Source organism: Lathyrus oleraceus, chromosome 1 (assembly GCF_024323335.1).
Source record: "Lathyrus oleraceus cultivar Zhongwan6 chromosome 1, CAAS_Psat_ZW6_1.0, whole genome shotgun sequence".
NCBI classification, from domain to species: Eukaryota; Viridiplantae; Streptophyta; class Magnoliopsida; order Fabales; family Fabaceae; genus Lathyrus; species Lathyrus oleraceus.
Genome location: NC_066579.1, coordinates 184,258,430 through 184,284,273, shown reverse-complemented (window position 1 = coordinate 184,284,273; position 25,844 = coordinate 184,258,430). Strand labels below are relative to the sequence as shown.

Sequence of the window (25,844 nt, the reverse complement as noted above, 5' to 3'; positions counted from 1 at the left end):
AATTGTTTTTTTACTAATGATTCAAACTCTAATTGATTTTTTATTTCCACATAAATGTTAGAGTTGATATCAAAGTAATTTTAACAAATTATAGATTGATTTGGTTTTAATTGGTTTTGTTGGTTTTCTTTTGATTTTAAATTGATATTTTGGTTAGTCTCAGGTTATCTCTAAAATCCATATCCATTTTTATAATCAATTATCCAAATTCCTTAAACCCACAATTAATCCATAAACCTTTTAATGGAGGTTTTCATTTACTATATTATTTATCCATAAAGAAATAAAACAAGCAGGATTTTGGCCAGCATACCCTGTGATCAAGGTCGGTTGGACGTGGCAATTTTACGCTACAAACAAGTTGTTACATGTGACCCCAGTTTGGAAGTTTACAATAATTTGGGTTTTGCTTTGAGAGGTAGAGACAGAGTGGAAGTTTTCCATCCAGTGTTTGGCAGAACAAGACTTCAAATGCCAATAAGAATTGCTTACCACCGCTTTTTTTACTGTGAAGTTTGTGATCTTATTTTGAATCCCAAGAGTGTGGAAAATCATAATAAAGGAAAGAGACATCGAGGAAGGTTATTAGAAGTACGTGAGAAATCAATGAAACATAAAACTTCAAATGGAGAAGAGATTAAACATAGTCAAAGTTCTCAAAATAATCCAGCAGTTCAGCCTAAGAAAGTTCCTGTTGTTGTTTCTAAAAGGAAAATACATCACAAATTCTACTACAAGCGCTACTTGAAATTCTTAATTCCACAAAGCCACACTACATTCGCGGTGTTAAACCCAATAATCTGCTAAAGCGGCCTCCTCCAAATGCTATTCTCTCCATCTACGCAGTCCTCCAGCTTTTTCCACAGTTTTGAAGCACTTGCAAATGATTGGAAAAAATGGAGATGTTGCAGAGCTACGGAGGGTGGCCTTTCTGCCTGCTGCAAATGGAACACGCTTAGTGACCGCCGATGCTCTTTTTGCTCGTTTGATGATTATTTTGTCTCCATTTGCTTTTGAACTTCCTGCAGTATATCTCCCATCAGCAAAGATACTGGCAGAAGATATCTCAAATGAGTATAATCAGAAGAAGAACCATGTCGATATAGCCTATACCAGAGTAGAAAATTGTATTAGATCATCATTGTGTGCTTGTTTTCATTCAGAAAGTGGAGAAAGTGGACCCCAGAAAGCATCCATCTAGAAAACAGAACAAACCTTTTCCAATTCTTTCTGTCCTCGCACGAGACATTACTGAACTGGCTTTTGAGGAGAAAGACATATTTGGTCCTAAATTGAAGAGATAGCATCCTCTTGCTGCTGGTGTTGCGGTTGCTACCCTTCATGTGTGTTATGGAAATGAGTTGAAGAAATATGTTAAAGGTATCACCGAGTTGACACCTGATGCTATAGAAGTGTTGATGGCTGCCGACAAGTTGGAGAAAAGCCTGTCTGCAAGAATAAACCTCCTGAGCACGAATCCAAGCCAAAGCCATTCCTGCATCAACCAAATTTTCACAACATGATCAATCTCCAAACTCAGGAAATACAAGGTTTCACATTAAAGAAAGAGCAACAAAATTTCGGTTTTCTAAAAGCCAAGAAATCGTTTCCAAGCACTTATCTCCTTGTCGGATGGGTGCAATGATTTCCGCCATGTCCACAAAACAACTACCATTTCCTACAGGGTCATTTGAATTGATTCACGATTCAGGATGCCAGCTGTTACCCCGCTTACATGATAATCTCTGTGGTGCTGATTTTAAATCTTCGAATCTGCAACACAAGGGCAGTTACCGTCCATGGAAAGTGATGAAATTCTACTGCAAATAATCAACTGTCCAAACAATACAAATAATGGTTCAAAGATGAATCAAGGTGATAGGTCAAGGATGAGCAAAGGTTCTAACCATGTTTGCTCCTCCAATAACCGGCAAGTCAGAAGTAGCTCCCAATATTCCTTTCAACAATCATGACAGCAGATCATTACCACCATGAGTTGCAACAAAAACCTGCAAACCACAAACACATCCAAGACCTGCATGACGAAAATGTAACAGTCATTGAACGAAGAAGTTTTGCTCCAAATTTCACTGCAGTAAACAATATAATTACCAAACTGTAGAAATCCAGAAATTTCCCAATTTGGGATTAAGACAAAAGCGAGAAGGAAAAGCATATGCTCAGTTTACCCGTTCCAATTCCAGGCATCAAAGAGAGCAATCAATTCTGAGCATCAAAAAGCGATTCTGGAAACTTTCTCCTTTGGAACCTTTGAGCATCAATCTAAAACCTTAATCTGGAGCATAAAAGGAGAAAGAGAGAAATCGAACGGGGGACGAAAATATTGAGAGAGAGGCGGCCAAACCGAAAACCCTAAATCAAAAGAAATCAATAAAAAAGCAAACCTTGTGAAGAGGAGAAGGAGGGAGGTTCGAACCCCATCGTTTCCATCACCATCACCGGAGGTGAGCTCCTCTTTCTTTTCAGCCACGATTTCTTGCGGAGATTGAGAGCGATTGAGATTGAGAGTTAGACGAGTTTGAGAGTTTGAGTGAGAGTGTTTGAGAGAGAGCATCGTGAGAGGTGGAGAGAATCGTGAGAGGTAGAGAGCATCGTGAGAGGTGGAGAGCATCGCGAGAGAGAGAGAGGCGGATAAGAGATAGGGAGAACATCTGAGGATTGTGTTTCTTGTTAAAGCGAGTCTCTGTTACTTTTTCTTAATGTTTTTTAATTTATTATACAGAATAAGTTATTTTTAAAAACCATTAAATTTATGATTAGGTTTCCTAGGTTCAATAAATATTTTCCATTTCCCATTCTCTTTTTGAAGAAATCAACGGTCAGGGGTTGGGATTAATTAGGGGACTCTACAGTTTTTTTATTATTTAGTTTTTTTCATTTTTATTCTTTTTTAGTTTATTTTAGTTTATATAGTTAAGTTAGCATTAAAATATCAGTTAGTTAGTAAGTGGTCTGGTGGAGGGGAGTGGCTTCTAGATCTTTAGTGTAGTGGGTTCGATACTCCTAGGTGTAGTTTTTCTTTTTTTTTAATATTTTCTTTTATATTTATGCTTTATTATTCATATTTCCTTTTTTATTTATTGTTTAATAATATAGATTTGTTTTTTTTCTTTTAATTGTATCATGCATTCGAAACCATTTTTTTAACTTATAAAAATCATATTTTCTCGATTTAATATCGAGCCCTTTTTCACACCCTTGTAAGTCGATTGCTTTTTTAAGCATCGCCGTCAACCTCACATAGTGGGTTCGATACTCCTAGGTGTAGTTTTTCTTTTTTTTTAATATTTTCTTTTATATTTATGCTTTATTATTCATATTTCCTTTTTTATTTATTGTTTAATAATATAGATTTGTTTTTTTTCTTTTAATTGTATCATGCATTCGAAACCATTTTTTTAACTTATAAAAATCATATTTTCTCGATTTAATATCGAGCCCTTTTTCACACCCTTGTAAGTCGATTGCTTTTTTAAGCATCGCCGTCAACCTCACATAGCTTACTCTTGGGCTTTCTTACAATGAGCCGGTTCTCTTGCACTTACACTCATGCATTATTTGTTTGGGTCCGATTTAATCATTTCATGATTGTTTTAATCCCCATTTGACAAAATGTACCCCACTTCCCCGATATGTAATAATTTTGTACTGTTTTATTTCTTTATTTGTTTGACTGTTTAGTTAGCTACTAACATAAGAATAAAATCAACAATTTCAAAAATACAAAAATATGACTCGATTCAACGTCGAGCTTTTTCTCAATAAACAAATCAACTCATTTCTCCCTCCTATCCCATCCCATTTCAAAAACTTCATCAAATGCTTGATCCAACGTCAAGCCATTTTCATAATCAAAAACTCAAAAATATTAATTCATAATTAAGACCTTTTCAATAAAGATGAAAGTGGAACGTGGTGTATACCACGCACTCCTGAGACTAGGATTCGAGATGTATATCTCGCCAATCCTAGCTCTCGCCATCATCCAAATTTATCCACTTTGTTTCCCTCAAACACTCATTCAAATCTTTTCTCCAACATCCATCAATACTTGATCTAGGTCAAGTCATTTTCATAACAAAACTCAAAATACCTAATCCCTATCTAAACACTTTTCAATAAAGGTGGAAATGGAACATGGTGTATACCATGCACTCCTGAGGTTAAGATTCGAGACGTATGTCTCGCCAATCTTAACTCTCGCCATCGTCTAAAATTGTCAATGTGGTTTCGTCAAACCCTTTCTCAATCAAATCTAAGATACCTAAATCTTATTTAATACTTTCTCAATAAAGGTGGAAATGGAACATGGTGTATACCATGCACTCCTGAGGTTAAGATTCGAGACGTATGTCTCGCCAATCTTAACTCTCGCCATCGCCTAAAATTGTCAATGTGTTTTCTTCAAACCCTTTCTCAATCAAATTCCAAAATACTTAATTCCTATCTTAAACTCTTTCAATAAAGATGGAAATGGAACATGGTGTATACCATGCACTCCTGAGGCTAGGATTCGAGATGTATATCTCGCTCATCCAAGTTCTCGCCATCACTCAAAATACGTCAACCAATCAAACTCTTTTCTCGCCGCCGTGCGATTAATCAAAAACCTTTTTCATAAACGAAAGATATATTGTCTTAAGTGATACAAAACAATGTTTCGGCCACGATTGTTGAGTAGAGTTAAATGACGCTTTTCCGAATGTAGATTTATAAATCCGTTCGATGTGTGGTATGCGTCCACTCCTCATCTGTTTTGGGTAAAACAATGTTTATGTCGATTAATACAGTATAGCTTTCGCTAAAATCGACCAACAAACAAACATTTTTCTACCCAGAACTACGTAAGCCTTGATTTCTCTTTTGAGATACGTAGGAGCAGGATTTATAAATCTTGTCAGGCCCATTAATAAAAAAACTTAGGTTTAGTCCTTCGTGAAAATCCAAAAATATTTCTTCTCTCTTATATTCATTCTTTCCCACCTAATAACTTGAAAAGCCTATCATTTCAAACTAACATTAACGCACACAACTGACCTAATGGTTCCCGTTGAGTACAACGGACGTGAGGGGTGCTAATACCTTCCCCTTGCGTAATCGACTCCCGAACCCTGATATTGGTTGCGATGACCATATCTTATCCTTTCATTTGTCTTGGGTTTTATCGATATTTCCCCTTTCTTTTTTAGGAATAAATAAAGTTCGGTGGCGACTCTGTTCAGTCCATCATTGCGAGCGTGCGATCGCTCTTCGCTTTGAAGTCGTATCCCCATTTTTTCGAGGTGCGTCAGATGGCGACTCTGCTGGGGATCACCAAATTCTAAGCGAGTCAAGCCTAGTTAGGACGTTTGTGTGCCTTTGTTTGTTTAATTTTATGGATTTTCCCTTATTTATTGCTTTTAATATCTTTATTGTTATATTGATATCTGTTGTATATTGGTTCTATTGTGATTGTTGGTACTTGGGTATTTGATTGCAAACCATGTGGGAAAGACTCTACACCCGAGTCTAGAGTGAAAAAGAAAAAACATAAGATAGGACGATGGTTGAGTAGTACAGACTCCCGAGGTGTATACTTCGTAAGAGTCGGTACGAGAACCTCACTTAGAGTAGATCCTTTTGCAAATATTGTCGCCCGAGGTGTATACCTCGTAAGCGGCGATGTTTCAAAGGGGTCCATGACTCTAAGGACCTTTTAGAACATTAAACCTTTGGCCAACTAGAAATGATGGTTGCGTAGTATGGATTCTCGAGGTGGATACCTCGTAAGGATCGATACGAGAACCTCGCTCAGAATAGATTCTCCAGATGGAGTTGATGACCGGAAAGTATTTTCCGTAAGCGTTAAACAGTCTTTTGAATCCATGACTCTGAGTACCCTGTCTAGAACCCAGTCGATGGTTGCGTAGTACGGACTCCCGAGGTGAATACTTCGTAAGGGTCGGTACGAGAACCTCACCTAGAATAGATTCCCTTGATGGAGTTGACGACCGGAAAGTATTTCCCGTAAGCGTCAAACATTCTTGTGAATCAATGACTCTGGGGATCCTTTGTAACAAAGCCCTAGATCATACCCGGTGAGAACCCCGTTTTGGAAAAGCAATCAAATTTATCAGTACCTCGGACTTTTGAACCCGTGTATTGAAGAAAAAAACAAATATGCATGCTTGCATTGCATTCATTCATTGCATCTGCATCTCATCATAATCCATGTCATTCTCCAGACAAAATACCAAAAAAACTCATCCATCTTTTGTCCGTGAAGCAAAGTGATTCTCAACACGCGTTAGAACAAAGAACCATGTCTCAGGGGATGATGGACGAGCTAAGGAAAAGCCAAGAAGCGCTGAAGGAGGAACTTAATCTTTTGAAGAGCCAAATGAGATGGGTCTTGGAAACCCTGCAAGTCTTGTTGAGAAAAGAGGGTCACCCAATATACACTGCTGCAACAAAGAAAGCTACTACCCCGCATCCATCTGGTGTCACCCCAAGTCAAGGGAAATTCTATGTGGCAACTCCTCGCCTACCGGCATATGGACCTCCCTCAAGACGTCATCATCAACATCCTCTGGCTATTGCTCCTCAAGGTCACCCAAGCCAGGTTCAGAACAAAAATCAGAATCATAACAAGAGGAACAAGGATCACAATGACTCGATTCCGGTGCCATATAGCAAGCTATACCCGCAACTGATCCAAAATGCTTTGGTGACACCTCGAGCTCTCACGCCTGTGTCACCATACCTGCCATGGTACAATCCAAATGCAACGTGTGAATTCCATAAAGGGGCATTGGGACATGACCTAGATTCTTGCTTCGCGCTAAAAGCCTTGGTACGAGGACTGATTAACAAGAAGAGCTTAGTCTTTGAAGAAGATTACCCGAAGATCAAGTGCGAATACCATACTGGAACAATGGGGCACTCCATCGAGGAATGCAAGAGTTTTAAGCTCAAGCTGCAAAGATTGATTGACATAAGGTCACCAACACTCAAGGAGGAAGGCTCAGGTACATATGCCTTGATTTCTGAGCCAGGTAATGGGAAAGGGAAAGGACCCTTGAGACCCCTCAAGGTTTTGTACCACAAGGAAGATGTCAGGGATGTGGCTAATGAGCTATCATTGTTTCCTGGTAAGAGCATTGAGATACCGCCTTGGATTTCCAATGTCACGACCTATACCAATGAAAGAAAAGGAGAAGTGAGTAGTGGATCCAAGAGGGTTGCGTTCGACGATGAGATTGAAAGAAAAGAATTTGAAGATCATCATGTCAAAAAGCTGGTTGATCCCAATCTTCAAGTTTGAAGAGGTCAATTCCCTAAAGTTGGCAATCATTTGGCTGTTTAAACACTTCTTTTGTAGTTTCTTTGCATGTTGGTTGTTATTTGCTTTTAAACATTGTTGTTTTATTTGAGTTGGTAAGATTAATGAAATGTTTATGCATCTTTTGAATTAATCCATTCGTATTCACTCGTTTTTCATTTATGTTAAAAAACAAAAATTCTCCTCTCATTCACTTTTGTTTATCAAACTGTTGTGTTAACAAAGATTGGAGGGAGGATGATGAAAACGAAACACCTGAAATTGTTGTGGTATGCTTTTGAAGAAAACCTTGTCGATGATGTAAGGCATTGTTTCAAATCCCCAAACACTGGAGTAATAAGGAGTTAATCCCTAGACAACCACTTTGAGCCTAGAAGTTGGTGTTTATTTCGGATCTAAAACCCTTAATCTTAAGCTGGGGCAGGGTAGTTATGTTCAGATAATTTGATTGTGCATTCGATCTTTTAAAAAAAATCGTCCATATGTACACCCTCCAATTAGGTTCAACCACATGTTATCCTTCGCGCACATGTTGAGGTGTCGAAGAAGTTGAGAAAAGCTAAAATTAGTGTTGGTTGATCCTTATCCACCAATAATATGGCAGTCAACACCTTTTAAAAAAAAGATTGAAAAAAAAGCTCGCTAAGTCAAAAACCACAAAATGACTTAGGCAAAAGTTAGGGCATCCCGATGGACCAAAAGCTTCAAAGAAGCGGTCCAGGCAAAATTAGGGATAAAGAAAATCAATCAAAAGAGGTCATTAAATCCTCGACAAAAAATATGGTGACTGCCATTTCAAGAAAATTCGTCTTGAATCCTCATCACACCTTCGAACCCTCTTGGAAGTCGAATGCGTGTATTGAATTAACTGAACGTAGGAACTGGAGATCATCAAGAAGAAGGGGTGGGTAAAAACAAATTTTGAGCCTTATATCCTTTTGTTTCAAGAAACCGCGAACCAGACCACGTTACAACCCTTAAAAGACCTAATTGAGGCAGGGTTTATTTTGAAAGCATACTATAACAAGTTTGTGTTAACTTGACTCCAAACGATTTTTGTAAATCATTCGATAGCACCAACTTGTATACTGTGAATGACTTGATCACCATTGTGTTCTTATCAACGACTCGTTCACTGTATTTCACCTGTTCATATCAATAAATTTTGATTTCAAATTTTTTGCATAAACACTGCATTAAAATTACCATTTTTGAATGAACAATCTTATTTGCAAGTCAACACTTAGCATCAAGAAATTCCAAATACAGTTGAGGAACTTGATGGAGTGAAAGAAGTCTATTCGGGGGCAAATCACTTTGAGCATCAGTTAATTCGAGCTAATCACCCTAAGGGTCATCTAGCCAAGAGTAATCTGCTTCAAGAATCAGACCGGGGCAAGCCACCTCAGAGCTCAGTAAGTCCAATCACTCCAAGGTTCAGTTAGCCAAGAGTAATTTGCTTCAAGACTTAGGCTGGGGCAAGCCACCTCAGAGCTCAATGAGTCCAACTATCCAAAAGATAGACAACCAAGAGTCTGCCATTCCAACATTTGGTTAGTCAAGTGCGGACCATTGCAAGATTCAAACACTTGGGGCAAGCCCTCTCGAGGTAGTCTCATGGAGAGTTGTTTCCAAATCCACTTTCAAGGTGAACATTTCCAAAGACCCAACAAACTGGGGCAAGATGAGCCACAGAGGGGCAGAACCTCTTTCTTCGTACTTTCAAATTGCTCAAACAAATTCTGCCATACGTCAACAACTATTGAGTTTAAGACGAGTGCCCGAAAATTATGCTAGCACGATTCATTAATCCTCCAAAAGGATCCATTGGCTAAGCTGTGGCCATCAAACTGGATAGAATCCTCCCTTGACAACATCTATCATAAAATATTTGGTTGAGTTCTCGGTGTTGAGAAATCATGAGCTTCCATAAAAAGCCTTTACAAACTCCCAGTCTGCCCAGTGTCAGCATTCTCATAATCATGATCATTCATATATCATGCATAAAAGGAAATTCAAATCATGCATAGCCGAAATGTACTTCGTGCTCATTTTGCATTGATCCAAGTCTTGTTGTCGATCCTATGATCCTTTGACCTTTGATTCCAGTTTGTATTTGGTGCCCTTAAACCAACATCCGGTTTTCGCAGTCATTTTCAAGTCCAATTGTTGTTGGCAAAATCCGTTAAAAGTTGGTTGTAGTCCATTGCTTACGGTCAAAGTCCAATTGTTGCTATTCCGGGGTCCGGTCATACTTGAACCTGCTCTGAAGAGTTTTTCCAATTTTTGTTCAATACTATTCAGGTCATGTATGAACCTGTTGTTGAGCTTTTATTTCGGGGTCAGGTCATACTCGAACCTGCTCTGAAGAGTTTTTCCAATTTTTGTTCAATACTATTCAGGTCATGTATGAACCTGTTGTTGAGCCTTTTATTCCGGGGTCCGGTCATACTTGAACCTGCTCTGAAGATTCTTTGTTCAATCCTATTCAGGTCATATATGAACCTGTTGTTGAACCTTTTATTCCGGGGTCCGGTCATACTTGAACCTGCTCTGAAGATTCTTTGTTCAATCCTATTCAGGTCATGTATGAACCTGTTGTTGAGCCTTTTATTCCGGGGTCCGGTCATACTTGAACCTGCTCTGAAGATTCTTTGTTCAATCCTATTCAGGTCATGTATGAACCTGTTGTTGAACCTTTTTATTCCGGTGTCAGGTCATACTTGAACCTGCTCTGAAGATTCTTTGTTCAATCCTATTCAGGTCATGTATGAACCTGTTGTTGAACCTTTTTATTCCGGGGTCCGGTCATACTTGAACCTGCTCTGAAGATTCTTTGTTCAATCCTATTCAGGTCATATATGAACCTGTTGTTGAACCTTTTATTCCGGTGTCAGGTCATACTTGAACCTGCTCTGAAGATTCTTTGTTCAATCCTATTCAGGTCATGTATGAACCTGTTGTTGAACCTTTTTATTCCGGGGTCCGGTCATACTTGAACCTGCTCTGAAGATTCTTTGTTCAATCCTATTCAGGTCATGTATGAACCTGTTGTTGAGCTTTATTCCGGTGTCAGGTCATACATGAACCTGTTCTGAAGAGTTTTTCTCCATGATTATTCCCCAGCGTTGTCAAGTCATGTGTGAACTTATTACCGAAATCCCTTGTGTTCTAAGTGTCGTTTATCAAATCTCACTTTGAATACTCCCCAGTGTGTGTCTGATTCTCCAGCAGGACTGTTTCCCCAACAAGTTGTTTTTTACCCCATTTGTCTGTCTCCCTGTGAACCATCAATATTCCCCACATATTGGTCTGTCTAGTAGCATCCCCTGTCAAGGGTCTACCATATCCCTAGCAGGGAAGAAAATTAAAAAAAAGAATCATGCATCCATGCATATCATATCATATCACATCATGTCATAGGGATTCAGGATCAAAATCCGGGTCTTCTTAGTATTTAACCATCTCCCACTATGATCATATGAAGAGTGTCCTGCTTCATATTCTCTAGTAGAAGATACTTAAATAGGGGCAACTGTCATACCCCGATTTTGGTCCTGAATTTCTTTCATTTTTCTTTTTCACTTAGGCGTTTGGCCTAAAGTTCATTTGCATACATTCATTCCCAAATCCATATTTTGTGATAAACATTGGTTATCTAGCCTTTTGATCATGGTGCTTTGTGATTACAAAATGGATTTTAGTTATTTGACTTTTTTTTAATTTTTAATTTCAATTCAATTTCAAAGTAAATCTAATTCCAAATTTCGAATTAATCTTAATTGTTTTTTTACTAATGATTCAAACTCTAATTGATTTTTTATTTCCACATAAATGTTAGAGTTGATATCAAAGTAATTTTAACAAATTATAGATTGATTTGGTTTTAATTGGTTTTGTTGGTTTTCTTTTGATTTTAAATTGATATTTTGGTTAGTCTCAGGTTATCTCTAAAATCCATATCCATTTTTATAATCAATTATCCAAATTCCTTAAACCCACAATTAATCCATAAACCTTTTAATGGAGGTTTTCATTTACTATATTATTTATCCATAAAGAAATAAAACAAGCAGGATTTTGGCCAGCATACCCTGTGATCAAGGTCGGTTGGACGTGGCAATTTTACGCTACAAACAAGTTGTTACATGTGACCCCAGTTTGGAAGTTTACAATAATTTGGGTTTTGCTTTGAGAGGTAGAGACAGAGTGGAAGTTTTCCATCCAGTGTTTGGCAGAACAAGACTTCAAATGCCAATAAGAATTGCTTACCACCGCTTTTTTTACTGTGAAGTTTGTGATCTTATTTTGAATCCCAAGAGTGTGGAAAATCATAATAAAGGAAAGAGACATCGAGGAAGGTTATTAGAAGTACGTGAGAAATCAATGAAACATAAAACTTCAAATGGAGAAGAGATTAAACATAGTCAAAGTTCTCAAAATAATCCAGCAGTTCAGCCTAAGAAAGTTCCTGTTGTTGTTTCTAAAAGGAAAATACATCACAAATTCTACTACAAGCGCTACTTGAAATTCTTAATTCCACAAAGCCACACTACATTCGCGGTGTTAAACCCAATAATCTGCTAAAGCGGCCTCCTCCAAATGCTATTCTCTCCATCTACGCAGTCCTCCAGCTTTTTCCACAGTTTTGAAGCACTTGCAAATGATTGGAAAAAATGGAGATGTTGCAGAGCTACGGAGGGTGGCCTTTCTGCCTGCTGCAAATGGAACACGCTTAGTGACCGCCGATGCTCTTTTTGCTCGTTTGATGATTATTTTGTCTCCATTTGCTTTTGAACTTCCTGCAGTATATCTCCCATCAGCAAAGATACTGGCAGAAGATATCTCAAATGAGTATAATCAGAAGAAGAACCATGTCGATATAGCCTATACCAGAGTAGAAAATTGTATTAGATCATCATTGTGTGCTTGTTTTCATTCAGAAAGTGGAGAAAGTGGACCCCAGAAAGCATCCATCTAGAAAACAGAACAAACCTTTTCCAATTCTTTCTGTCCTCGCACGAGACATTACTGAATTGGCTTTTGAGGAGAAAGACATATTTGGTCCTAAATTGAAGAGATAGCATCCTCTTGCTGCTGGTGTTGCGGTTGCTACCCTTCATGTGTGTTATGGAAATGAGTTGAAGAAATATGTTAAAGGTATCACCGAGTTGACACCTGATGCTATAGAAGTGTTGATGGCTGCCGACAAGTTGGAGAAAAGCCTGTCTGCAAGAATAAACCTCCTGAGCACGAATCCAAGCCAAAGCCATTCCTGCATCAACCAAATTTTCACAACATGATCAATCTCCAAACTCAGGAAATACAAGGTTTCACATTAAAGAAAGAGCAACAAAATTTCGGTTTTCTAAAAGCCAAGAAATCGTTTCCAAGCACTTATCTCCTTGCCGGATGGGTGCAATGATTTCCGCCATGTCCACAAAACAACTACCATTTCCTACAGGGTCATTTGAATTGATTCACGATTCAGGATGCCAGCTGTTACCCCGCTTACATGATAATCTCTGTGGTGCTGATTTTAAATCTTCGAATCTGCAACACAAGGGCAGTTACCGTCCATGGAAAGTGATGAAATTCTACTGCAAATAATCAACTGTCCAAACAATACAAATAATGGTTCAAAGATGAATCAAGGTGATAGGTCAAGGATGAGCAAAGGTTCTAACCATGTTTGCTCCTCCAATAACCGGCAAGTCAGAAGTAGCTCCCAATATTCCTTTCAACAATCATGACAGCAGATCATTACCACCATGAGTTGCAACAAAAACCTGCAAACCACAAACACATCCAAGACCTGCATGACGAAAATGTAACAGTCATTGAACGAAGAAGTTTTGCTCCAAATTTCACTGCAGTAAACAATATAATTACCAAACTGTAGAAATCCAGAAATTTCCCAATTTGGGATTAAGACAAAAGCGAGAAGGAAAAGCATATGCTCAGTTTACCCGTTCCAATTCCAGGCATCAAAGAGAGCAATCAATTCTGAGCATCAAAAAGCGATTCTGGAAACTTTCTCCTTTGGAACCTTTGAGCATCAATCTGAAACCTTAATCTGGAGCATAAAAGGAGAAAGAGAGAAATCGAACGGGGGACGAAAATATTGAGAGAGAGGCGGCCAAACCGAAAACCCTAAATCAAAAGAAATCAATAAAAAAGCAAACCTTGTGAAGAGGAGAAGGAGGGAGGTTCGAACCCCATCGTTTCCATCACCATCACCGGAGGTGAGCTCCTCTTTCTTTTCAGCCACGATTTCTTGCGGAGATTGAGAGCGATTGAGATTGAGAGTTAGACGAGTTTGAGAGTTTGAGTGAGAGTGTTTGAGAGATAGCATCGTGAGAGGTGGAGAGCATCGTGAGAGGTAGAGAGCATCGTGAGAGAGAGAGAGCGGCGGATAAGAGATAGGGAGAACATCTGAGGATTGTGTTTCTTGTTAGAGCGAGTCTCTGTTACTTTTTCTTAATGTTTTTTAATTTATTATACAGGATAAGTTATTTTTAGAAACCATTAAATTTATGATTAGGTTTCCTAGGTTCAATAAATATTTTCCATTTCCCATTCTCTTTTTGAAGAAATCAACGGTCAGGGGTTGGGATTAATTAGGGGACTCTACAGTTTTTTTATTATTTAGTTTTTTTCATTTTTATTCTTTTTTAGTTTATTTTAGTTTATACAGTTAAGTTAGCATTAAAATATCAGTTAGTTAGTAAGTGGTCTGGTGGAGTGGAGTGGCTTTTAGATCTTTAGTGTAGTGGGTTCGATACTCCTAGGTGTAGTTTTTCTTTTTTTTTAATATTTTCTTTTATATTTATGCTTTATTATTCATATTTCCTTTTTTATTTATTGTTTAATAATATAGATTTGTTTTTTTTCTTTTAATTGTATCATGCATTCGAAACCATTTTTTTAACTTATAAAAATCATATTTTCTCGATTTAATATCGAACCCTTTTTCACACCCTTGTAAGTCGATTGCTTTTTTAAGCATCGCCGTCAACCTCACATAGCTTACTCTTGGGCTTTCTTACAATGAGCCGGTTCTCTTGCACTTACACTCATGCATTATTTGTTTGGGTCCGATTTAATCATTTCATGATTGTTTTAATCCCCATTTGACAAAATGTACCCCACTTCCCCGATATGTAATAATTTTGTACTGTTTTATTTCTTTATTTGTTTGACTGTTTAGTTAGCTACTAACATAAGAATAAAATCAACAATTTCAAAAATACAAAAATATGACTCGATTCAACGTCGAGCTTTTTCTCAATAAACAAATCAACTCATTTCTCCCTCCTATCCCATCCCATTTCAAAAACTTCATCAAATGCTTGATCCAACGTCAAGCCATTTTCATAATCAAAAACTCAAAAATATTAATTCATAATTAAGACCTTTTCAATAAAGATGGAAGTGGAACGTGGTGTATACCACGCACTCCTGAGACTAGGATTCGAGATGTATATCTCGCCAATCCTAGCTCTCGCCATCATCCAAATTTATCCACTTTGTTTCCCTCAAACACTCATTCAAATCTTTTCTCCAACATCCATCAATACTTGATCTAGGTCAAGTCATTTTCATAACAAAACTCAAAATACCTAATCCCTATCTAAACACTTTTCAATAAAGGTGGAAATGGAACATGGTGTATACCATGCACTCCTGAGGTTAAGATTCGAGACGTATGTCTCGCCAATCTTAACTCTCGCCATCGTCTAAAATTGTCAATGTGGTTTCGTCAAACCCTTTCTCAATCAAATCTAAGATACCTAAATCTTATTTAATACTTTCTCAATAAAGGTGGAAATGGAACATGGTGTATACCATGCACTCCTGAGGTTAAGATTCGAGACGTATGTCTCGCCAATCTTAACTCTCGCCATCGCCTAAAATTGTCAATGCGGTTTCTTCAAACCCTTTCTCAATCAAATTCCAAAATACTTAATTTCTATCTTAAACTCTTTCAATAAAGATGGAAATGGAACATGGTGTATACCATGCACTCCTGAGGCTAGGATTCGAGATGTATATCTCGCTCATCCAAGTTCTCGCCATCACTCAAAATACGTCAACCAATCAAACTCTTTTCTCGCCGCCGTGCGATTAATCAAAAACCTTTTTCATAAACGAAAGATATATTGTCTTAAGTGATACAAAACAATGTTTCGGCCACGATTGTTGAGTAGAGTTAAATGACGCTTTTCCGAATGTAGATTTATAAATCCGTTCGATGTGTGGTATGCGTCCACTCCTCATCTGTTTTGGGTAAAACAATGTTTATGTCGATTAATACAGTATAGCTTTCGCTAAAATCGACCAACAACCAAACATTTTTCTACCCAGAACTACGTAAGCCTTGATTTCTCTTTTGAGATACGTAGGAGCAGGATTTATAAATCTTGTCAGGCCCATTAATAAAAAAACTTAGGTTTAGTCCTTCGTCAAAATCCAAAAATATTTCTTCTCTTTTATATTCATTCTTTCCCACCTAATAACTTGAAAAGCCTATCATTTCAAACTAACATTAACGCACACAACTGACCTAATGGTTCCCGTTGAGTACAACGGACGTGAGGGGTGCTAATACCTTCCCCTTGCGTAATCGACTCCCGAACCCTGATATTGGTTGCGATGACCATATCTTATCCTTTCATTTGTCTTGGGTTTTATCGATATTTCCCCTTTCCTTTTTAGGAATAAATAAAGTTCGGTGGCGACTCTGTTCAGTCCATCATTGCGAGCGTGCGATCGCTCTTCGCTTTGAAGTCGTATCCCCATTTTTTCGAGGTGCGTCAACTTCCACATTCAAGATGAAAGATCTTGGACTAGTTGACACTATACTAGGGATCAAAGTAAAACGAAATAGTGGGGGTTATGAACTTAATCAAACACATTATATTAAGAAAATGTTGGAAAAGTTCAAACACCTAAACTTTAAGGAAGTAAACACTCCATTCGATCCTAGTGTCAAACTTCAAAAGAACAATGGGAGAACCGTGGCACAACTGGAATATGCAAGTGCAATTGGATGTCTAATGTACTTAATGCAATGCACCAGACCTGACATAGCTTTTGCAGTTAGTAAGATGAGTAGATTTACTAGCAATCCAAATGATGAACATTGGAAGTCCATTACTAGGATTTTCGGATATTTGTTAAAGACCAAAAATCTTGGCATTCATTATGGTAAGTTTCCTGCCGTACTAGAAGGATATACCGACGCAAGTTGGATATCAAATGTTGGAGATTATGAATCTATAACTGGGTGGATATTCACATTAGCTGGAGGTTCGATTTCTTGGAAAAACAAGAAACCAACATGCATTACTCTCTCAACCATGAAATCAAAGTTTGTGGCTCTTGCGTCTGCTGGACAAGAAGCAGAATGGTTGAGGGACCTCTTATTGGAGGTTCCGTTAGCTAAAGTCAATGTTTCAAAAGTATTGATACATTGTGATAGTCAAGCCACCCTGGCTAGAGCGTCCAATGAAGTGTACAATGGAAAGTCTAGACACATAGGTCTTAGACACTCTCTCGTGAGAAAAATGATAAAGGATGGGATCATTTCACTAACATATATACAAACAAGCTATAATTTGGCTGATCCATTTACTAAACCACTGACCAGAGATTTAGTAAAGACTACCTCGAAAGGTATGGGATTAAAACTCCTTGAATAAGGATTCCAACAATGATAGCAACCCAATCTGAAGTTAACACATCTTAACCTAAGATTCAATGGGTAACAACAAGTCGTTGATTCGGAAGGTTATGCAACATTCCGTGATAATGTTGACGATTACAAATTGAGGGTTTAGTTTTCAAAGAAACTCTTAATGAAGTTCTATATCAAGGAGGATACGTATCTCAAGAAATAGATACGAATTGAACTTCACCTATATGAACTTCAAGATGGTGTCGTCTTAAGGTGAGAGTTGGAGTTTCTCTCATGAAAAATTCATGAAAACAGGAAAAGCACATGGCCATAAATAGTGCTAGGCGAGATATGTAGGCGAAGAACCTCTAAAAGTGTGTGTATAGCAACGCCGGTCTGATCACATGGGATAATGGTTCAAAGCATAACTACCTAACGTTCCGATTAGGCTTTGCGTTGTCTTTACTAAGGTTAAGTTCAAATCGAAAGATACCTAACTGTATTAACACTTTTTACTTTCTATATTCTGGAATTGGATTTGTCATTATTAGAACAAGTGGGGGATTGTTGTAATTTATTAAATACAAGTGTGTTCCAAAATGACAAATGGTGGAAGTGAGTTAATGCTAGTAAATGCATGAGATAAAGTCCCACATTGGAAGATTTACTCACTTTGTAAGTCCTTATAAAGAGTTAATATCATTAACTCAACAAAAGGACAAAAGAGGATAAAGTGTCACATGAACACATATGGTGGTCCCAAGCATTATGCTACTTGTCTCAACCTTACAACCACTCGCCGGTGTCGCCACCGGCGACACCGGCTCCAGCTCCGATCCGGGACCGAGATCGGGTCTGTGGGCGTAGGGCACTAGTGGCGGCTCGTAGACGGCACTTGAGCACTTAGGCACGTCGCATCGGAGCAATCGGGCTATTCGTGACGTTAATGAGGCGGCGCCGCTCCGGCGGTCGGCCGGCCTTCGTCCGGGCTATTATCGTTGTTCCCTTATGGTCAGTGCCTACGATTTGAATTTTGAATTCGGAGATTGTAACTCTTCATGAGATGTTGCAAAGGCGAAACCATGCAACTGTTGGTGAAACATGCTGCAGGCCAACCATTATGATTATTGGAAAAGGACATTGCTTCACCAAGGGTCACTACCTTGTGATGAAACAATATCAACATGGCCTATAAAAGCATAAATCCGGATTCAGAATAAAACACACAAAATCCGAAAATCCTCTAAATAATTCCAGACGCTCTTCGCTGCATTCGGGTTATCACCGGTCTTGCGCAAACTCGATAAGGCTGAATTATCCTGGGTATTCCTGCATCAGAACTCTAAGACAATCGAGAGTGCTTGAAATACTATAAGGAAAGTGTTGCATTCACGATTCAAGCCTGGATCACTTTAATCTTTCCGAAATTTCTAACAGTCTTATAGTATCTCAAATCATGGTCACTGACGCTTCTGTTTCAAGCATCAAACTAATGAACCAGGACCTTGTTAAGTTAGATCGTTTCGATGGAACAAACTATATCTGCTGGCAAGACAAAATGACATCTCTCCTGACTGCCCTGAAAATTCAATATGTCTTGGATCCTGATCTGGAGGCAATTCCAGAACCAACTGAGAATGACATTGATGAAGTAAAAAAGGAAAGAAAGAAACGAAAAGAAGATGAACTGCTTTGTCGTGGACACATCTTGAACACATTATCCGATCGTCTCTATGATCTCTACACCAATACTGCATCCGCAAAGGAAATCTGGAACGCACTCGAATTCAAATTCAAGGTCGAAGAAGAAGGTACGAAAAAGGTTTAATATCTAAATACTTTGATTTTAAGATGTTGGATTCCAAGCCGATTCTTGCACAAGTACACGAGTTACAGGTTCTCGTGAATAAAATAAAAGCCGTGAAAATTGACATTCCTGAAGCATTCCAAGTCGGTGCAATAATAGCAAAATTGCCACCTTCGTGGAAAGGATACAGAAAGAAAATGATGCATAGTTCTGAGGACTTTTCTTTGGAGAAACTTCATAAACACCTTCGCATCGAGGAGGAAACGAAGGATCGAGAAAAAACTGAGTCTGCTGGATTTGCTAAAGCAAATGTTGTTGCCGCTAAAAGAAAGAAAAAATATGATGGCATGAAAAACCATCTCGGCCCAAGGAAAGAACACAACAAGTTCAAAAATTCTGGCGGACCAAAAGGTACTAAAAATGGTTGTTATGTATGTGGCAAACCCGGACATTATGCTCGAGATTGCAGGCACAATAAGTCCAAAAATGAGGTCAATGTTGTTCATGCCGATGACGACATAATCGCTACGGTAAGCGAAATTATGTCAATCAAAGGCAAAGTGCAAGGATGGTGGTATGACATATGTGCAACTGTGCATGTATCTTATGATAAAACAGCATTCAAAACCTATATCGAAGTCAATGATGGACAAGAAGTGCAAATGGGAAATGAAGTGCGATCTAAAGTCGTTGGAATAGGATCCGTCGAACTCAACTTCACTTCCGGAAAGAAAGTCACTCTTGTTAATGTGCTTCATGTTCCTGATATGAATAGAAACCTTGTTAGTGGGGACTTATTGGAAAAACCGGGTATTAAATCTGTATATGAATCAGGCAAATTAATATTGACCCGTAATGGTATATTTGTAGGAAAAGGATATTCCTCTGAAGGAATGATCAAACTTTGTACTACCGACAATATTATTAATGAAATTTCTAATTCTGCTTATATGCTTGAATCTATTTCCTTATGGCACTCTAGATTGGCACATATTGGTATTAGTACTATGAATAGACTAATTAAATCCGGTTTGATATCATGCGACATTCATGATTTCGAAAAATGTGAAATATGTGTTAAATCAAAAATGATAAAGAAACCTTTCAAAAGTGTTGGAAAAAAAAACAAACGTGCTAGATCTTGTGCACTCTGATTTGTGTGAATTTAATGGTATGTTGACCCGTCGGAGGAACCGCTATTTTATAACGTTTATCGATGATTGCTCTAGGTTCACACATGTATATCTCTTAAAGCATAAAGATGATGCTTTTAATTCCTTTAAGACATATAAAGCAGAAGTAGAAAATCAATTAAGTACAACTATAAAAGTACTTAGGAGCGATAGAGGCGGAGAATATTTCTCAGCAGAATTTGATGCATATTGTGAAGAATATGGCATCATACATGAATGTTCTGCACCCCGCACACCACAAAAAAATGGCATGGCTGAAAGAAAAAATAGAACATATCAAGAGATGATAAATGCTATGTTAATGCATTCAGAATTACCATTTAATTTATGGGGTGAAGCACTATTGTCCGCATGTCACATAATGAACAGGATTCCTTTAAAAACAACTGGTATTTCTCCATATGAGAAATGGAAAGGAAGACCACCAAGTATTGGTTATTTCAGAGTGTGGGGGTGTGTAGCTTATTACAAGAACATGGATCCCAAAAGGACAAAATTGGGTCCTCGAGGAATCAGATGTGCCTTCATAGGATATGCACCAAATAGCAAAGCATACAGACTTCTAAATCTAGAGTCTAATGTAATTGTTGAATCCAGAGATGTGGAATTCTTTGAAAATCTCATCACAAAGGATAAGGGACCTGAAAATCCCACAATTGAAGAATATCGTGACAAAGATTCGACACGAATTGTTGAAACACAATCAGAACCAAGGAGAAGCAAAAGGGCACGGAAAACTAAGGATCTAGGACCAGATGAAATCAATTCCCAACTTATTTCTCTTTATTTAGTTGAAGTAAATAGCAAGAATGATGTTCATAAAATTCCTATTATTCTTCAAGTAGAAGATGATCCTAAAACATATAAGGAAGCAGTGGCTTCTAGGGACGCTTCTTTTTGGAAAGATGCTATCCAAGATGAAATGGATTCAATTATGTCAAATCATACTTGGGAACTAGTTGATCTTCCGAAGGGATCAAGACCCATTGGATGCAAGTGGGTGTTTAAAAAAAAGTATCATAGTAACGGTACATTAAACACCTACAAGGCTAGACTAGTAGCAAAAGGATTTAGACAAAAGGAATGTGTCGATTATTTTGACACATATGCACCGGTAGCAAAAACTACGACAATTAGAATCCTGTTTGCACTAGCTTCCTTGAATAACCTTATTGTTCATCAAATGGATGTTAAAACAGCATTCCTAAACGGAGATCTCGATGAGGAGATCTACATGAAGAAACCAGAAGGCTTCATGCTTCCTGGAAATGAACAAAAGGTATGCAAACTTGTTAAGTCTTTGTACGGTTTAAAACAGGCACCAAAACAATGGCATCAAAAATTTGACACCGCCATAATTTCAAATGGGTTTTTTCCAAACTCTTGTGACAAATGATTGTACAAAAAGGTGCGCGGAAGTGTTGTGATATTTCTATGTCTATATGTTGATGACATGTTGATTATCAGCAATGAAATGAATGGAATATTAGAAACAAAGAAATTTTTTACTTCCACATTCAAGATGAAAGATCTTGGACTAGTTGACACTATACTAGGGATCAAAGTAAAACGAAATAGTGGGGGTTATAAACTTAATCAAACACATTATATTGAGAAAATATTGGAAAAGTTCAAACACCTAAACTTTAAGGAAGTAAACACTCCATTCGATCCTAGTGTCAAACTTAAAAGGAACAATGGGAGAACCATGGCACAACTGGAATATGCAAGTGCAATTGGATGTCTAATGTACTTAATGCAATGCACCAGATCTGACATAGCTTTTGCAGTTAGTAAGATGAGTAGATTTATTAGCAATCCAAATGATGAACATTGGAAGACCATAACTAGGATTTTCGGATATTTGTTAAAGACCAAAAATCTTGGCCTTCATTATGGTAAGTTTCTTGCCGTACTAGAAGGATATACCGACGCAAGTTGGATATCAAGTGTTGGAGATTATAAATCTACAACTGGGTGGACACTCACATTAGCTGGAGGTGCGATTTCTTGGAAAAGCAAGAAACAAACATGCATTACTCTCTCAACCATGGAATCAGAGTTTGTGGCTCTTGCGTCTGCTAGACAAGAAGCAGAATGGTTGAGGGACCTCTTATTGGAGGTTTCGTTAGCTAAAGACAATGTTTCAAAAGTATTTATACATTGTGATAGTCAAGCCACCTTGGCTAGAGCGTTCAGTGAAGTGTACAATGGAAAGTCTAGACACATAGGTCTTAGACACTCTCTCGTGAGAAAAATGATAAAGGATGGGATCATTTCACTAACATATATACAAACAAGCTATAATTTGGCTGATCCATTTACTAAACCACTGGCCAGAGATTTAGTAAAGACTACCTCGAAAGGTATGGGATTAAAACTCCTTGAATAAGGGTTCCGACAATGATAGCAACCCAATCTGAAGTTAACACATCTTAACCTAAGATTCAATGGGTAACAACAAGTCGTTGATTCGGAAGGATATGTAACATTCCGCGATAATGTTGACGATTACAAACTGAGGGTTGAGTTTTCAAAGAAACTCTTAATGAAGTTCTATATCAAGGAGGATACGTATCTCAAGAAATAGATACGAATTGAACTTCACCTATATGAACTTCAAGATGGTGTCGTCTTAAGGTGAGAGTTGGAGTTTCTCTCATGAAAGATTCATGAAAACAGGAAAAGCACATGGCCATAAATAGTGCTAGGCGAGATATGTAGGCGAAGAACCTCTAAAAGTGTGTGTATAGCAACGCTGGTCTGATTACATGGGATAATGGTTCAAAGCATAGCTACTTAACGTTCCGATTAGGCTTTGCGTTGTCTTTACTAAGGTTAAGTTCAAATCGAAAGATACCTAATTGTATTAACACTTTTTGCTTTCTATATTCTGGAATCGGATTTGTCATTATTAGAACAAGTGGGGGATTATTGTAATTTATTAAATACAAGTGTGTTCCAAAATGACAAATGGTGGAAGTGAGTTAATGCTAATAAATGCATGAGATAAAGTCCCACATTGGAAGATTTACTCACTTTGTAAGTCCTTATAAAGAGTTAATATCATTAACTCAACAAAAAGACAAAAGAGGATAAAGTGCCACATGAACACATATGGTGGTCCCCAGCATTATGCCACTTGTTCCAACCTTACAACCACTCGCCGGTGTCGCCACCGGCGACACCGGCTCCGGCTCCGGGACCGGGACCGGGACCGGGGGTGTAGGGCGCTAGTGGCGGCTTGTAGACAGCAACTCTTCATGAGATGTTGCAAAGGCGAAATCATGCAACTGTTGGTGAAACATGCTGCAGGTCAACCATTATGATTATTGGAAAAGGACATTGCTTCACCAAGGGTCGCTACCTTGTGAAACAATATCAACATGGCATATAAAAGCATAAATCCGGATTCCAGACGCTCTTCGCTGCATTCAGGTTTTCGTCGGTCTTGCGCAAACTCGATAGCGCAAACTCGATAAGGCTGAATTATACTGGGTATTCCTGCATCAGAACTCTAAGAAAATCGAGAGTGCTTGAAATACTATAAGAAAAATGTTGCGTTCACAATTCAAGCCTGGATCCCTTTAATCTTTCTAAAATTTCTAACAGTCCCAGAGTGGTTATAAGGTTGGGACAAGTGGCATAATGCTGGGGACCACTATATGTGTTCATGTGGCACTTTGTCCTCTTTTATCTATTTGTTGAGATAATGATATTAACTCTTTATAAGGACTTAAAAAGTGAGTAAATCTTCCAATGTGGGATTTAATCTCATGCATTTATTAGCATTAACTCACTTCCACCATTTGTCATTTAGAACTCACTTGTATTTAATAAATTACAACAATATGAACCAAAATGGTTATTTATCCGATATGTTATATGAGAGTATATTATGGTATTGTATGATGTATGTAACTGATCCCAATTAGTGGGATGAAGCTTGTCTCTTTTGTCTTGTATCTTATCTGTTACTATTTGATAACATTGTTTATAATGTGTTTTCTTTAGAATCCATAAGTTTTTTGCTCCTTCATTTCTCTAATGGTGTTTGAAATAGTTGCTAGCAGTGTTGCATCCCTTTAGGCCAGTCTGCTTACAAGGGCGAGGAATACTACATGCAGGACAAAGCTGGAGGCGAGTTGATGACCTGGGATGATGCTCTACTGAAAAGCACTCAAAAATTCCAGACATATGCAAGAAGTTTCATTTAACCAAACCAAAGACAATATATATAAATCAGTTTTGAAAAGTAATTTAAATATTATTTCAACATAATATTACAACTAATAATTTGTTAATTCATCATCAACAATGGCAAGAGCAACCTATTAATACTGCATGAAAGCTCAAGGATTTTTCAAAGAACAACTATAAAACATGAAGTTTACTAAATAAGTATATAACATGCGCAGTATATAATCAGAACCTAAACACATTGTCGGCCACCCTTATTACGTAAGCCAGCATGGAAATATTTATTGCTTCTGTCACCAACATTCAGTAAATCATCATTAGGATTCTTATGTTCCTATATCAGAAGGTAAGACGCCTTCTAAAAAGTTGTTTGATACATCCTCTCTTTGAGTCCAATTGTCAATTAGCTCGCCTACTTGTGATACATCAACATATGATTTTAAGATGATACTTCAACTTCTTCAGTTAAGTATGAAAATATGATGAAATCACAGCAGCTCAACAAATTTCCTCAAGCTTTCAATAAAATTCATTTGTGACCATTGTGAGTGTCATACCCAAAAAATTTCCTTCTTTTTCCTACCTTTTTGCTCAATTGCATTTTCATACAAAGCATAATATCATGCATCATCATAACTCTAGCATGACCATTTCATTTGGTCATTGGCCCACAAGCATGGCCAGATTATTGGTTTGTCTTTTGTGTCTTCTGCTTCTATTCCTAACACTCCTGGTGAAGCATTATCTCACCTTGAGTGAAGACAATCAATAATTGACGAGGTGTGTGCTTTCCAAAATAGTGGTACTTAGAAAATGGTTCCTCTACCCCCGAGAAGTCCTTGGTAGGTTGTCGTTGGTTTTATACTGTGAAGGTCAGCCCAGATGATAAGATTGATCGATTTAAAAATCGTTTGGTAACCAAAGAATACACTTAGATTTTTGGATTGGATTATAGTGATACTTCTTCGCCTGTAGCCAAGATGGAAACAATTAGACTTCTTCTCGCCATTGCAGTCATTCGACACTGACCTCTTTATCAACTTGACATCAAAAATGCATTTTTACATAGTAATCTTGAATATGAAGTATATATGGAGCACCTGGGTTTGTTGCTCGGAGAGAGTCATCGACTATGATTTGTCGGTTACATAGGTCTTTTATGGTCTTAAGAAATCTCCGAGAGCTTGATTTGATAAATGTAACACAGTAGCACAACAGTTTGGTATAGTCTGTAGTGGTCGACCATTCTATTTTTTATCGTCACTCAGTCCAATGATTTATTTATTTTGTTGTGTATGCAGATGATATTGTCATAACTAGTAGTGATTAGCATGGCATAATCTAGTTGAAACAACATTTGTCAAATCAATTTCAGACGAAAGACCTTGATAAACTCTGATATTTTTTAGGTATTTAGGTGGCCCAATCTAAAGATGGTCTAGAATTTCTCAGCGTAAATATGTTATGGATAATTTGGAAGAAACGGATTTGTTGAATATTAAATCAGTTGATACTCATATGGATCCAAGTGTTAAACTCCTACCAATTCAGAGAAAGTCTTTATATGACTTAGTGAGATATAGGAGATTCGTTGAAATATTAAATTATCTCACAGTCACACGT

At 37.8% G+C, this 25,844-nt stretch overlaps 2 long non-coding RNA genes across 4 annotated transcripts; both read right to left on the bottom strand.

The window, feature by feature from the left end:
- Positions 1–847: 847 nt before the first annotated feature.
- Positions 848–13,819, bottom strand: LOC127126503 (uncharacterized). 3 transcript variants are annotated; one of them, XR_007805011.1, is made up of 5 exons: positions 2,406–2,665; positions 2,190–2,296; positions 1,908–2,035; positions 1,216–1,773; positions 848–1,107 (listed from the first exon to the last, which is right to left on the bottom strand). It is a non-coding gene; the product is annotated as an uncharacterized LOC127126503 (long non-coding RNA). The 3 variants fall into 3 exon arrangements; XR_007805009.1 differs by lacking the exons at positions 1,908–2,035; positions 2,190–2,296; positions 2,406–2,665 and adding exons at positions 13,030–13,157; positions 13,312–13,418; positions 13,528–13,819 and having other exon boundaries at positions 849–1,107; XR_007805008.1 differs by lacking the exons at positions 2,190–2,296; positions 2,406–2,665 and adding exons at positions 13,312–13,418; positions 13,528–13,819 and having other exon boundaries at positions 850–1,107.
- LOC127126511 (uncharacterized) lies at positions 11,880–12,376 on the bottom strand. Its single transcript, XR_007805012.1, has 3 exons — positions 12,338–12,376; positions 12,216–12,229; positions 11,880–12,144 (listed from the first exon to the last, which is right to left on the bottom strand). It is a non-coding gene; the product is annotated as an uncharacterized LOC127126511 (long non-coding RNA).
- Positions 13,820–25,844: the final 12,025 nt, after the last annotated feature.